Source organism: Pleurodeles waltl, chromosome 9 (genome assembly GCF_031143425.1).
Source record: "Pleurodeles waltl isolate 20211129_DDA chromosome 9, aPleWal1.hap1.20221129, whole genome shotgun sequence".
Classification (NCBI taxonomy): Eukaryota; Metazoa; Chordata; class Amphibia; order Caudata; family Salamandridae; genus Pleurodeles; species Pleurodeles waltl.
In genome coordinates, this window is record NC_090448.1 from 272310876 (window position 1) to 272325278 (window position 14403).

Consider the following 14403-nt stretch of genomic DNA (forward strand, 5'->3'; position numbering starts at 1 on the left):
TTCTCTTTCAACTTTCTCTGCTTCAATACAGTTTTGTCACTACAGTACTTAGCATATTGCAATACTTCATCAATTGGTTTTGCTTGCCAACAAATCCAATCACTCTTTAATCATCTAATTTCAGGTCCCAGTCCTTCAAGCAATCTGAACATAAAATTAATCATGTCTTTCGGCTCAATTGTTTTGTAATGTTTAAATGCTTATAACAGTCTCTCATAATAAGTATGTATAGACTCTTTTCCCTCTTGAGCTGTCCTGTCTATTCTCTGCCAAACAATGTTCTTGGGAGAAATTCTTGTCTTCAAAAATCAATCTCCTTGTTATAATACTTCATTACTTATGGGGATGGTGTGCCTGTAGACGGATCTTGTGGGGGTTCTCTCGTTGGCCAATCTACACTTTTCTTGCACTCAACCCATAAATCTGCCGGAACCACTATTTCCAACAGTGCAGTTAAATCTTTCCACAGACATTTAGCAAGTTTAACAAACCTATCTGTTTGCTGGTACCATTCCACTGTTTTTTCTCTCAATCTCTGGTAGTCATTTGTAAATGACAAATTGTCACCTCTACTCAAAGGGACTTGCACAAAATTCCCTCCTGGAATTTCTCTCATTGGTAATATCTTTACGGGATCGTTAGTCTGCTGTATAATAGTACTTACATTTGCAAACTCTTTTTTTTTGTTTTTTTTTGTTTCTTTACCCATCTGCCTTCCCATTTATCTAATGTTCCCCATGTCTGGATGTTTTGGATTAATTCCTTAATGTGAATTTTCATTCCTGGTATTTTCATGTTTTCGATATCCTTTGAGTCAAAATCTAACCTGTAACTCTTTCTCAGGTGCTTTGTTTTCTCTATCTGTGTGTCGTATTTGGCTGCTAGTTCTGCCAGCCTCTGGTGTGCCACTCCTCCTTTGTTGGTGATTAGTTTACATAAGAAGCGCAATTCATCTACATTGTATGAGTCAATTCTGTTTAAAATAATTGTTCCTTCAATTAATTTGTATATCTCTGATTTAATTCTGGTCAAATGTAGTGAATCTCCTTAATTTTAATCTCCTGGTATACTGTTCATCTTTTCCAGCCATTCGGTTAACTGTTGGGCTGTCAAATGTTGTAATGAGATATTATTACTATTACTACCTACATTGGGCAGTTGTAACGTTAGAGCAAACAAAGGTATAACGGGACCAATTGTTACAGGTACTGACACAGCATATTGACTCAGTTGGGGGTTTTGATCTCTTGCGAATATTGCTCCTGTATTCTGAGGCACTGGAGTTTTAGGGTCTGCAATAGTACTTGGACCTGTCTCATGAGCTGTGTATGGTGGAGGACAACTTCTGAGTAACTGTAAAATAAAGTCATCATCATCTGAGTCTTCATCATAAGTCAAAGACTTTCTAGACTCTTTTTTTTAACACTGCTCTCGCCCTCTTGTGTAATTGCAGGAAACATCTTAATTCCCTGTAAGGTGTCCATTCTCCAAACTTTCTGCTCTCTATCCCATCTTGCCTCAGCTAAAGTCTTCTCAGCTTTTCTCATTCTCCTCTCATATTTATGCTGCTGTTGCTGTCTGGCCACTAATTCCCAAATAGCTAATGTTTCAAATTGGGCAGGTCTCGGAGGAGGTTTTGAATCATACATTACTCTAATCAGGTTCTCTAAAACGCTGAAGTTAAAAGTTCCATGGGCAAGAAACGCAAAGCTTCCTTTTTTTCCTGTTATTTTGCACCACTGTTTTAACCAAAAGCATGGCGCAGCACCTTGTTCCTTAAATACCATATATGCGGGTGTACCTTCTGGTGGTGTAACTTCTCCTACTCTAACAGGTATGAACGCATCTCCCCTTAGGGCACTTTCCAATGCTTTGAAAAACTTCATTTTTCCTTTAAACTATGCTTTAGTCAAATCAGGAAGTGAATTTCAATCCCAAAATCCTTTTCGCTTGCCTTTCTCAGCTAATTACGCTTCACGGTTGTCTACCAATCCGTTTGTGGCTTTTCTCACCAACCAACCTATCCCAGCTCGACTCTAGTGACGTCACTCTCACACGTACAGCAGCTGACAAAGCCCTCCGGCTTGTCTCCTCAACTCAGATTCGTGCAAAACTAATGCAAATATTGGGAGCACTAATATAAAACCAACACCAAATTTGTCTGCTTACTACAGGTAGGTAACACAATCGTGTGGGACACCTTACAGACTTTTCAACTGTGGCTTTTAGCTCTAACAGATACTCCTCCGATCTCAATTCCCGTGATTCGCAAGCAAAATTCGACCAGAAAATGTTACTCTCAACTGATCATTGGATCCTCCTGGTGCACATAGGAATCACCAAATCTTCGTTGAAAACTATTGCTCACTTCAACCACACACTCTATGAATTTGTCAACCACGCCAAATTGACCTACTAAACAGACAAATTACAACATAAAACGAGTGTGTAGAAGACACTTGCACAATACTCAATACTCTGGAGTTTTAGACCATGCAGAGTCCGTATACCAACAACCATGTGGGCAATTTCTGAGCACAAAGCGCCACACACATGTGAACTTTGACGACTTCCCTACTCACACACTTTGGAATACGCAATCTCCCTAAGCAACTTCACTGGAGTACGCAAACTCCCCTATTTTCTCTCAAACATCACAATTCACCTGTGGTTTGCTTAAGCAGTGCAAGCGCAAAATCTATTTCACTCATAAGTCACAGTAGAACGCTGAGAACATTCCTCAACCAAGCATTGGCAAAACCTAAGGTTTTGGGAAAGTCATGATAAGCCCTTAGAGAGACATTACTTATTGTCAAACTCAAATCACTACAACTGGGAAACCACAGTAACCTTTTAAAGTGACAAACCATCCGACAATGCTACCAAAAACTGTGAGCACATCAGCCCTTATTTCTTTTTTATAGTTCATTGATAAGGGGACGTGTTAGAGGTTCGATGGACCTTTTGACTCTGTTAAGAGTGATTTACTATGGTCACAAACCTTATTCATCACAAAGATACCAAATAACACATCATAATGTCATTACATTTAGTAAAGGATTTGAGTCAGTAACTTCACACACCTATGTGGCCATGAATAACCACACCTTTTAGCGAAGGTAGAATTTTTTTTCCCCTAGATTAACAAAGCTAAAGTCACGAAAATCAATCTTAATATTAACTGATAGACATACATGAACACAGGTTGACCAAAATGTTGAAGGAACCTTAATTTCACTAACACATTTAACATCAGACATTCAATGGCTACTACACAAATTAATATCAACAATATATGGACTAGTGATATAGCATACATTTAGTTATTAACAGTTGAACAAAATCAATCCTTGGTTAATTTTGAATATAGGACATAAACATGCTACCTAGCCCTCTAATTCGATGTGCATGTTTGGCTTCATGCAAAAAGCAAATGTCAGACAAAAGTTAATTTGGAAACACATCTAGCTATGGCTCTAGCAAAATATAGCGGTTGGTACCTAGAAAAGAAAGACAAAACCTGCAACAGAAAATAGCATTACATCTCGTTATACCTCGCCTTAATGGGTCAGCAAGCAGAGACTTCTTCGTCAGCTGGACATCTGTCGGGTCAGCATTCACAGTAAGTGAAAGTGAAGGGGATTCCCACAATGGGCTCTAAGTTAGCCAAACCAAATTAAAGGGGCATCAAATAATGTGTCTATAAAGGGCATTTAAGTCTGCTCTGGTCTCTCGGTATCAGCATATGAGTTCTCAGTCTTTAGTCTGTGCTCCTGCCAAAGGTAGTTGGGGTATATTAGAAGTACACAAAGTATTTCAAACGTTGCCATTGGTCAGAATATCAGCTGTTCACAGTTGAACCAATAATTATTAATTCTCAAATCAGTTATATAGGTAGACAGTCTTTCACATGTCGTTGATTGGTTCCACATCTCCTGTTCCTGTCACCAGTTCCGTTAGGTAATTTTTTTGTTGCAGTTCATATTTGTGTCAGTAAGTAAAATTGTTGGACCCTGAGAACATTCGCTTCTCATGCATCAATGCAGCATAAGTAACATTGCTCTAGACTACCATTCTCATGAGAAAGTCTAGTAAATGTTGCAACATTACAAACTATTTAGTCAACACTGTGTGTACAGAGGACAAATGAACAACAACCTTTTCTCCATGCATCAGAAAAACAATTTTGAACATTTATTTCATACCCTGAAACTTAGCATGAGTCTTAGTCAAGTAGGCCTAAAATTCTCAGTCTATGCAGAATACTTTTAAGCAAATACATATCAATCATACATCAATGTGGTCTAGTAATACATTTTATTCACTTATGCACATTATTTTAACAGTTAATGCCATTATTTTATTAATGTCGCACACATAATTGTGGCCACTTTGGTGGGCACATTTTTCATAAACACTAATTTTCTCTATGTTAACCTAAAACATGTAGAATTCTTAATTACTTAGCAATGCAAATTCATTATTGATTAGTTCAGGTTTCACAAGAGCTATCCCAATAGAACAACTGTTCACAGATATGTGGCGATCGAGTTTGTGCTGTGCGCGCCGTGGCCGCCATGCACGAAGGGGAAAGACAAAAAAACTTGCTGCTGCAGTTGCAGTCCAGCAGCCTGAGCACCAGGAGGATTTGCAAGCAGAGCTTCTCCATTTACAATCCATATTCTTAGAATTTACCCAACGATCTGAAAGCTTTTTCTGAATGTTTGTTAGCCAATAAAGCTGGTGTATTTTCTAAACGGCAACTAACCCTTTCTACTGAACTTCTGCAGATCTGTTTATATATATCATTTTTTGGAAATTAATTGGGCTGCGTAGTTTTATCTGTGTTATTTGTCATACTTTATTTTCTACAATTTTATACATTTTACCATGTTCCATATGAGCTCTGTTGCCGCCCCTCCCGCTTTTTGGATTTTAGTTGTCCTTTTTGTGCAGATCTGCAGAATATGGCTTTTCCTCATTGTGTCCTCTATTAAAAATTAGCTCATGCTGTCATTTTTGTTTTTCTTTTGTCTGTAAATTTTAATAAAAAACTGTCTGAGAATATGGGACAGGCACTTTGGAAGGGAAGAGAAGTCGCCACCTCAAGAGGAAGGGGATTCATTTTTGGCAAAAAAAAAATCTTAAGGAATTTTGTGAAGGGATGGAGAAGGGGGAAGACACATTTCATGTGCTGGGTGGATTGACTTGCGTGATTCCTCAAAGCGCTTACGATTTAAAAGTTCTTGACCAATAAAACATTTTAAGTATTTTATTTTTTTATTTGCATTGTTTACTGCAAAAATGAATGCTTGCTTATTGTTATTTTAAAAAGAGCCCTGAAAATGTGTTTAGGGTATAAATATATGGGGTTAGACTGCATTACTTTTGGTTGTTTTCTTTTCACATGGTTATGCCCTCTAGGGGTAACTATATGGCAACATGAACATGTTTCTTACAAATGCTATTTTCATTATGGTGTTGTCTAGGGGCTGTTCTGAGCCTTACAGTCTCATATCAAAAGTTTATTTCTGATAAAGTTTTTTTGGGCTTCACATGATAATTGTGTAAGTATTATTATTCTTGCCATTTTTGGAATTATGACCAAGATTCAGGCCAAATTAACATCCATATTACACTATGACTGTTTGAACACTCTTTTGATATTTTTGGGTGACCCTTCTAGTTTATTTCCCCTCTGTGACTGTTTTGTGCCTTTTTTGGGGGAATTGTGTTAGCCAGCCAGTAACTCAGTGGAAAAACCAGCTTTGTTGAAAGAAAGTCTACAGCAACACCCCAGAGAGTGACTGCACAAGACCAACAGCGCGCCCGCGGAGGAAAAGGGTGCAGTAGACGGAAACAGCGCAGAAGATGGAAGCGATGCGGATGACGCTGCACAGGGAAGGAGAAGACTGCAGCTGTCCCAGCCAAGCTGCAATGGTGAAGATTGGACTTAAGTGGCACGTGAGGCACGAGGAGAGCGCGCATGGCCTGCGCAGCCCCTGACGGCCATCCGCCGCCACGCCGAAAGAACGCCACATGCCCCAGCAGTGATGGACATCACCGCAGGACAAGAAAGGGACATGCCAGGCGTTAACAAAGGACACCCGGAAGAAGAAAACTATGTCACAGGTGCGCAGAGAGCTTCGCCACCGAAACGTGACGACACAGAAAATGCCTGCGAAGATGGAGACAGCACCCGAGAGCGTGACGTAACGTACGGGACAAGAGGCCTTGCCAGCTGGCCTTACTGCGACAAGATGGCCACCGTTGGCCCATCACACGGCATGTCGAGAGAAGCGACCAACATCTGCAAAGCACACCCAGGTTCAAGCAGGACCCAGTGCCGAGAAGGAACTGCCTTGAGGCGCCAGCACTGCACCCTCGAGTGAAGAAGAGGCGGAAAAGAAAGTGACCTGCCGTCACTGCCCTGCAACGGGCCAAAGACTAATCAAAGAGTGTCCTCCCCCACACTGCCTCAAGACAGAGTCAGCAGCAACTCACAACAGGCAAGAGGAGAGTCGCACACCCTGAGTAGCACGATGCCACCACTGCAACACGGGGAAGAGCCCCTAGTCCTTGGACAGGACAGGACCTTCGAAAGGTCCACACAAAAGGACGAGAGGTGGCCAGATGCCACAACAAAGAAGAAAGCGTGGCGCAGCACCATGCTATGAAGAAGGAAGAAAGGAGATTGTGTGACATCACCTGTCACACTGCAACACCTGACGACCACAGAACAACAAGAGCGGCAGATCAACAGGGTGGAGAAATGGAGGACTCCTGCCACAAAGGAAGAGTGCACCCACAGACAAGACAGCCACCAGGATGCGGTGACATCACTGGACACAGCTCAGTGGGAGTACCAAATGTAAGACGCCATGCGCGAACCGCGTACTTGCCCCATGCTTCAGTGTGACCGTCCATGCCACCTGTCACCAGCTGCTTAAAGCAGATGGCATCACTGCTAGCATCTGCATATGAGGAAAAGAACGACTGCACTAGCTATGACGAAGTCCCTCCAGTCACCCTCACTCCAGCAACATCACTCGTCGTCCAGGTCTCCGAATGGCAAGCACCATCATTGCCATGTGCATCACAGTATCCATCAAAGGAGCAGTTAAATAACCAGACTGGAGTCCCACACCGTTGCTTTGATGCTCTGAAGAACCAATCAACCAATGATGACCTGCTCACCCTGCCTGTATCCTGCTCTCGGTGGCAAGAGCAAGTTGTGACCCAGACCCATCTACCTCTGTGACTGCACAAGCGACTAGGCAGTGGCTCCTAGGAGGTCTTGCAGCTGCCCTGACGTGTAACACAAGCACCCCCAGCGCAGACCACAAGCAGTCCCGTGGCAACCCTAACAAGGGGCCTCCCAAGCGCGAATAGGACTTGACATTGCCCCACCGATGAAGTCAAGGAGACAGCAGGGCTGTGCAATGGGGACTCCAACAGGTCACAGCACACCAAGACTGTCTTCAGTGAATTAATACAACACCAATAAGACACCCTCCTGGCAACATGAGAGAAAATTTCCCTGAGACCATCTGAGAGCCCACCTACACCTGGTCCATGTTGGCAAGTGCCCTGACTACGAAACATCCACCCTTGTGGTTGCACAAATTTCTTGACCGTGGCTCCTGTCGGAGAGCCTGCAACGGCCTGCAGATAGCCCATATGTTGGCCTGCACAGCCCACACAGTCCCGCGGCAATCCTGGGGCAAGGGCTTCCAACGAATTCCTGTGAGAGCGGAATCTTGCTGAGAGAGAATGCATCTGAGACAGCTCCACGTCAGGCATCTGGAAGCACAGAGGTCTCATATTGAGAGACTGGTCAAAGACTTTGCACTATGGCCAGAGCACCTAAATCCAGATGGCTCGAGCAAGCTGACCCTGCATCAACCACACTTGTTGCTCCATGCGAGACTTGGATGTGGTCCTGTAGGCTGTTCCTCTGAGACGTCTTTGCTGGGCCTGCGATAGGCCGTCACAGTCTACACATTCCCATGGCAGCCCGCGATGAAGGTCTGGCTCGAGCGGGAAGACTGCTGCTGCTCTGCCGCTGGACCCCTGGTTGCACCAGGCCATCACATCATCTGCAGTCTTAGGAGGTAGAAAATCTCCAGAGCCAGAATGCCGTCCAGAACTGTGTACAGTGGACTCCCCACTGCTCCAGATGCACCTGCATCAGAAACTGTAAATAGACTTTGACAACGTGAGCCCAGGCGGGATCGGATCGACAGCGAACTGTGAGGTCATGGACAAGCGCCTGAAGTATCCGGACTTCATCCACACAGTGTTCGTTCCCAGCTGCACCATGTCCACTGCAATTCTGCGGTTGCGCCAATGTCACGCAAGGGGAGCGACCCCGTAGGCAAGGGTCGCTCCCGGGGTGGGGGGCAAATTTATTTTAGCCCATTTCTGCCCCCCACTGGGGCCAGCTGAGCTAGAGGCCAAAATCCACAGGTAGGCACTTAGCAAAAAACACCTCTGTTTTCTGTGAAAAAATGTGATGTGTCCACGTTGTGTTTTGGGCCATTTCCTTTCGTGGGCGCTAGGCCTACCCACACAAGTGAGGTATCATTTTTATCGGGAGACCTGGAGGAACGCTGGGTGGAAGGAAATTTGGGGCTCCTCTCAGATTCCAGAACTTTCTGTCACCGAAATGAGAGGAAAAAGTGTTTTTTTGGCCAAATTGTGAGGTTTGCAAAGGATTCTGGCTAATAGAACCTGGTCAGAGCCCCACAAGTCACCCCATCTTGGATTTCCCTAGGTCTCTAGTTTACAAAAATGCACAGGTTTGGTAGGTTTCCCTAGGTGCCCGACTGAGCTAGAGGCCAAAATCTACAGGTAGGCACTTTGCAAAAAACACCTCTGTTGTCTGTCAAAAAATGTGATGTGTCCACGTTGTGTTTTGGGGCATTTCCTGTCACGGGCGCTAGGCCTACCCACACAAGTGAGGTATAATTTTTACTGGGGGACTTGGGGGAACATAGAATAGCAAAACAAGTGTTATTGCCCCTTGTCTTTCTCTATATTTTTTCCTTCCAAATATAAGAGAGTGTGTAAAAAAGACGTCTATTTGAGAAATGCCCTGTAATTCACATGCTAGTATGGTCACCCCGGAGTTCAGAGATGTGCAAATAACCACTTCTCCTCAACACCTTATCTTATGCCCATTGTGGAAATACAAAGGTTTTCTTGATAGCTATTTTTCACTCTTTATATTTCAGCAAATGAATTGCTGTATACCCGGTATACCCGGTATAGAATGAAAACGCACTGCAGGGTGCAGCTCATTTATTGGCTCTGGGTACCTAGGGTTCTTGATGAACCTACAAGCCCTATATAGCCCCGCAACCAGAAGAGTCCAGCTAACGGTATATTGCTTTCAAAAATCTGACATTGCAGGAAAAAGTTACAGAGTAAAACGTAGAGAAAAATTTCATTTTTTTTCACCTCAATTTCAATATTTTTCTTTTTCAGTTATTATTTTCTGTAGGAAACCCTTGTAGGATCTACACAAATTACCCATTGCTGAATTCAGAATTTTGTCTACTTTTCAGAAAAGTTTAGGTTTCTGGGATCCAGCATTGGTTTCACGCCCATTTCTGTCACTGACTGGAAGGAGGCTGAAAGCACAAAAAATCGTAAAAATGGGGTATGTCCCAGTAAAATGCCAAATTTGTGTTGAAAAATTGGGTTTTCTGATTCACGTCTGCCTGTTCCTGAAAGCTGGTGATTTTAGCACTGCAAACCCTTTGTTGATGCCATTTTCAGGGAAAAAACCACAAGCCGCCTTCTGCAGCCACTTTTTCCCATTTTTAAAAAAAAAAACTAAATTTTCACTGTATTTTGGCTAATTTCTTGGCCTCCTTCAGGGGAACCTATAAAGTCTGGGTACCTCTAGAATCCCTAGGATGTTGGAAAAAAAGGACGCAAATTTGGCTTGGCTAGTTTATGTGGACAAAAAGTTATGAGGGCCTAAGCGCGAACTGCCCCAAATAGTCAAAAAAAAGGCCTGGCACAGGAGGGGGAAAAGGCCTGGCAGCGAAGGGGTTAATAACTGTTTAAAATGGGTTATTGTCCATACATTTTTATTATTTTAAGTACATAACAAGAAAACACAAATTGGCATACAGGAGTGGTACAAGTGAATACACAAGGTTATTTCCGTCCAGGGCGCTACCCTGACAAATACCCTCTGCTCTCAGAAATGAGGCATCGGTTGTATCCAGAAGAAGAGGGCCCTGAATAAAAGCCCTTGTAGGCAATCCGAGGCCACGGAGCACTACGCCTTGGTGTCCAGGAGTTTCACGTTTCAGCATAACAGCCCCGATCCTCAATTTCACGAAATATCCTTAGTACTGTAAAAGAGGGTAAATATAGGGGACAAGTAATATTCCTTAAGTTGCCTGGGTCATAGGGCAGTGTCCTCGCTGCAGACTAGCGTTGGTCTACTTCTGTTTTTTACTTGATTTAAAGAAAAGTTTCGCTACACGTACAAGCACCAGAGACATTTTTCTCCGCAATTAAAGGTTGTCAAAGAAGGGCTGCACGTTACGGGAACCATTCCCAAACGATTGGGGCGTTTCCTTCCGGGTGAATAGGGCGGTGCATTGCCATAAAACGTCGAGCACTATTTCCGGGGAGGAGCCGTTTTCTTTAGTAACCAATTATAGGCTTTATACTAAGAATGTGCCGCGGCTGCCCTAGGTTTCTTTTGTTGCCGCCAGGCAAGTCGGTTCACACAGTGTTTCCGATTGGCTTCCTCTTTTTTCACTTTAGAAGTGCCGTAGAGTCGCCAGCAAAATCAGAGTGACAGGATTTTTAAGACCCTCCGTTATGAGGTAAGTTATTCTGCTACAAGGTGGCAGGAGCATGTGTTTTTGTTTGGTAGAGCGCTGCACTAATTTGCTAGTTGAGTTGCTATTTTGGGGTAAGTTTGGTATGACGTGACAGTGCACTGGATTGAGAGAAGGCTGAAGGAACTTAAAGGAAACATAACCAACACTTAACGTTTTATTTGCGGTACAGTAAAATGTGGTGCATATTTCTTCCTTTGTATGACAGGTATTGTGTTATATAGCTGACAAGTTATTAGTTTGCCTATGTGTGACATTGATCTGGTTTCCATCTGATTATGAGTACCATTCTACTGTCAAGCGTATGCCACTTTCTCGCGAGTAAATCTAAGCAATGATCGGTATTTGAGTGCCTCTGTGTGCGTTTTCGAGATGAGTGGAAAGGGTAGTGGCCTTTGGAGTGTCTAAGACACTCATGTTTTCTTCACATCACTTCAGTTTCCCACCTTTAGCCATTTTCTCTTCAAACTTTCCAAAATCTTCCCATAGTCTTTTCATTCTTTTTGCATATACTTGTCTCTCCCCTTGACAATGCTTGCTCTCTGTTTCAACCCCTAACCACTCACTCTTCATCGGGAAATGCAGAATTTTCCTTTCTTAAATGTTCAGCTGTCAGTATTTCGACACTTTTGTACCCCCTTCACATAAAACGGTATTTACAAGTAGGTTTTGGCATAAGTGTCACACTTGGCTGTGTGTGTTGCAGAGAGGCTACGGATTGAATGAGCATGTAGACGAAAAAACTGAGAGAGACTTCCGGAAACTCTGACTGAACTCCAGATCTTTCAGTTGTTTTCTAACGTGAAAACCCACCACATCCTGAACTCAAAATGCCACCTACAGGTGACTCACTAAGCAGTATACTCAATACAATAATCACATGTTGCATGAAAAAAGTACAGAAACGCAACATCTGGGGGAAGCATATGGTATTAGGAAATGTTAGATTAAGTAAAACATGTAAAATAAAGATGGATTGCTTTGCTTACACGGATTACCTCAAGTGAAGGACATTCCATCGTTTTGTGTGATCTATGATAAGAAAGAGGAGACAAGCGTATATACAGTTAGTGAGACAGACATTTGGACTGGTGACAGTGAACTAAGAGAGAAGAAAGCGAGCAGGGTCAGCGAGATTAGTGGAAAGAACAGATGGATAAAGAGAAAAAGGCTCAAAGAGGAAGATGAGGCAGAAAAATAAGTAATTTAGAGATCCAGAAATATTCAGAGGATGACAGACGGAAGAAAGGAGAATCTAGAGAGTAACTACAAAAGTTGTGGTAGAGGGAACAGAGAGAAAGCTTACGTCAGTGAGAAAGGTAGAGATGATTGGCAAGGGTAGGAGAGGAGAAAACAGAGAAAAGGGTAGGTGAGAGAAGCATAGGGTGAAAAGGGAGTGAGCAGATATTATGTTCGGGTCAGTTTGTAACTTGCATTTCAGAGCATTCAGTCGCAATACAAGCCTTAAAAAATCTACTCTCTCACTTGCTCTGGCGAGCCAGATTTGATCAGGGTGAGCTATTTTTATGGCCTACTGGCCTGTTCTGGCGAGAGAGCTGGAGCTGGCAAAGAACAGGTGTTCTGTTCATTCAGAAAGTGAGCAATAAAGCTGCCTTTAACTCCTTGAATTTTACATGATCACATTTGATGTGCATTGAAAGACAGAGGTCAAATGTCAGTTTACAGACTGCTGCTTATTTTATTTGGGAGATTGGTGTTTTCTTTCTCTGACTGTGAAGTTATAGAATTTTGTAAAGTGAACTGCGACAATCGTTCTGGGGTACTGCTGTAGCATGTCATTTGTTTTCTAACACAACATTTAAGTATTGTATTGTAATAGTATTTATATAGCGCTTACTACCCCTGACGAGGCGTCTAAGTGCTTTTCGGCGAGTAGCACGCTACTCCGGAACCCAACAAGAATTAGTGATGGATTAGTATCGAGAAATATGAGTACAGTTTTAGTATTATTATGAGTTAATTTGAGCAGCGGATATGAGAGTTTGTTAGTTAGATTGACTGGAGTAGTGGAGTGGTGGAGGAGGAAAGAAATCCAGAAGTGTTAATTGGGAGTATATCCCTCATTTACTCATCCAAAAGGCTTGGGATGAGTAAAGGGGGATGGAGGAGGGAAGAGTCTGTGGAAGGGTTAGGGAGATCATAGTAGCAGGGTGAGATAAATAAGGGAGAATTTAGTAGGGTTGTTTGGGAGGTCATGGTAGTAGAGTGAGGTTTGGTGAGTTAGATGTGGAAGCGGAGGGAAGAGCTTAGGCAGAGTTATTTAGGAGATGAAAGTAGTAGAATGGATTTGGGATGAGTCATAGTGGGAATGGAGGATAGTGTGATAGAGACATGACATGATGATGGGTAGATAAGTGTGATAAGATGAGAGCAGGGATTCATAGATATCTAGTATAACAACCCACCCAGGAGCCATGCAATGACCAACAAACATGCCAAGCACAGAAACAACATATACATACATATATATACTCACACATGAATACACACACATATGCACTCATATATGTACATACAATACATTATTAGAACCATGGGTAAATATACTTAGTCAAACGTGTTTAAAGAGTGTGTGTGTATTTTATTGTTCTGACATAGTAGCGATACATATTTTCTAAAGAACTATACATAACTAGAAACAGACACAGAATCAGAAAAAATATTTATCAACATAGGCATATGCAGTCCAAAGTTGTTTGAATATGGTGGTTATGAAGGAAAGAGCCAACTCTTGAGTAGTTTTCTGAAGACAGGAAAGTTATCTGTGGCTCTTATAGTTTGGGGTAATGAATTCCATAGTTTGGCTGCTTGAACGGAGAAGGGTGTACCACCTATAGTCTTTTTCTTGTATGGTGGTGTTCTGAGGCGGGGTGCCAATCTTGAGCGGCGGTTTCTTTGTTGGATGTATTTGGTGATTTTGTTTCTGATAAAAAGCGGTCCTGTTCCATGTATAGCTTTGTGGGTGATACAAAGCAGCTTGAAAGTGCATCTTCTGGCAACAGGTAACCAATGTAGTGCTCTCAAGGCAGGGGAGATGTGGGCTTGCGGCTTTACATGTAATAGTAGCCTGGCTGCGGAGTTCTGAATACGTTGCAGTTTTTTCATAATAGATAGAGATGATCCATGGTAGAGGCCATTGGCATAATCCAGTTTGGATAGTACAAGCAAGATAGTAGCTTGCACCTTGTGTGGAAATCCGAGGTGGGGGAAGATGCGTCGTAAAGTCTTCAAGGTGAGGAAGCTTGTTCGTACTAATTTGTCCACTTGGGCATTCATAGTTAACTTGGAATCCATGGTGATTCCAAGGTTTTTAACTTCCTTGGATAATTGAGGAGGTAGTTCGAGATCGTCAGGCCAGAAGCACAGAGGGTCATAACCTTTCCAGTCACCACATATGAGTATATCTGTTTTGGAGGTATTTAGTTTGAGATGGCTCCAGGTCATCCACTGATCAACGGCTCTGAGGCAACTGAAGATTTCTGAGTTTTCAATGTTTTTGGGGCATTCTAATGTA

At 42.7% G+C, this 14403-nt stretch overlaps 1 protein-coding gene across 2 annotated transcripts in view; it reads left to right on the top strand.

The window, feature by feature from the left end:
• The first annotated feature begins 10706 nt into the window (after positions 1–10706).
• Positions 10707–14403, top strand: part of ATRIP (ATR interacting protein) — a 266785-nt gene continuing 263088 nt past the window's right edge. For both annotated transcript variants that reach the window (XM_069206686.1, XM_069206687.1), the window contains exon 1: positions 10707–10853. The gene's annotated coding sequence lies outside the window, so the exon portion shown is untranslated. The remainder of the gene's footprint in view (positions 10854–14403) is intronic.